The following is a 465-nucleotide window of genomic DNA, read 5'->3' as shown; positions in this document are numbered from 1 at the left end:
CTGCCTCCTGCACGCCCCCTACTAGGGATTGAGCCCACAACCCAGGCATATGCCCTTGACCTGAATTGAACCCGGGACCTTTCAGTCTGCAGGCCAGCACTCTATCCACTGAGCCATACCAGCCAGGGCTAGAATGTCATTTTTAAAATGCAGAGAACCACGGCCCTAGGCCCTAAGGGTACCCCTGCAGCCCTCTATTTCCACTGTGTGTGTGCACCAAGGTGATGGCAGTGACTCAAAAGCTCGCCACGCCTGCCCTGCCCCCTTGCAGGGGAGCACACATACCAGGCCCCTGAGCCTTGGGGGTGGGGGTGAGGGTGGGGGCACGCACAGCCCTTTTACTGAGATCCTCCCGGGTCTCCTTTTCACTTCCCGGGCATGCGCCTCAGCCCCTGTCAGTGCCGCCCTCACCCGCGCGTGCGCCCCTTCCTCCCACAGAGTCCCTCCTGCCGCTGCGCATGCGCT

The sequence above is a fragment of the Myotis brandtii genome, unplaced genomic scaffold, assembly GCF_000412655.1.
Source record: "Myotis brandtii unplaced genomic scaffold, ASM41265v1 scaffold474, whole genome shotgun sequence".
Taxonomy (NCBI): domain Eukaryota; kingdom Metazoa; phylum Chordata; class Mammalia; order Chiroptera; family Vespertilionidae; genus Myotis; species Myotis brandtii.
The sequence above is the reverse complement of the archived record's forward strand: the minus strand, read 5'-3'. Positions refer to the sequence as shown.